This window comes from Macaca mulatta, chromosome 17, assembly GCF_049350105.2.
Source record: "Macaca mulatta isolate MMU2019108-1 chromosome 17, T2T-MMU8v2.0, whole genome shotgun sequence".
Classification (NCBI taxonomy): Eukaryota; Metazoa; Chordata; class Mammalia; order Primates; family Cercopithecidae; genus Macaca; species Macaca mulatta.
Genome location: NC_133422.1, coordinates 100,668,395 through 100,669,291, shown reverse-complemented (window position 1 = coordinate 100,669,291; position 897 = coordinate 100,668,395).

Here is an 897-nt window from a genome sequence, read left to right as displayed (position 1 = left end):
AATTTTGTTCCTTGAGAAAAAATTTCTGGATGTAATTCCATTCTAATATGATTATTCCCAATTTTCTTCAGCATACACAAAATTATATGTTCATTTTAAACATGGCTGACATTAATCATTGCATTTAGTTTCTGGATTGTTCTACAATGTTTTACATTTGTTGATCTGTAGCTTTATAATCTGTTTATACTCTTGCTTGATTTTGTGAGGAATAAAATACAGAATAGTGGTATTTTGAGGAATATAACATGTTATTAATGTTATTTATTTATATTCCTCAGATTTTATTAATTCATATGTTATTAATAAATTGAGTTCAGTGAAATATTACAATATTGGGAGGAGGAGGGAAAAGAAAAGAATGATTCCAAACTGAATCATATGTTTAACAAGATATTCTGAAACTTGATAACATGACCTTGTTTCTAGACCATTAGACTTAAGTGCTAGCCACTTTGGCAAATATCACATTTGCCACAAATGTGATAATAATAAAGGCATGTGTTGGCCTGTACAAATAATGTATTGTGATCATTGTAGCTCTTTGTAGACTGTCACTGGTGCACTAATAGGTAAACAAAGTACGTTATCCAAGAGCTCTGCCCTGAAGGCTTAGAATCTGTATCATTTAGTCAACAAAATTTAGACATAAATAAATATTGACACTCTGAAGGGATTGCCTAGCTGCTTTCTAGGTTATTGCTGGGAATCCACAGAGAATATGTGAAGTTAACCTTTAAAGATAAATCACTTAAAGTATGAGGCAAAAAAAAATCATTACTGTATACACATATGCTTACCGAAAAGGCAAACAAGGAAGTGGAGGAAAAATGAGAAGTGGTTTAGAAAAACAGAAAAGAAAAAGAACCTTTAGGTTGATTATGGAGGTCACGGGAG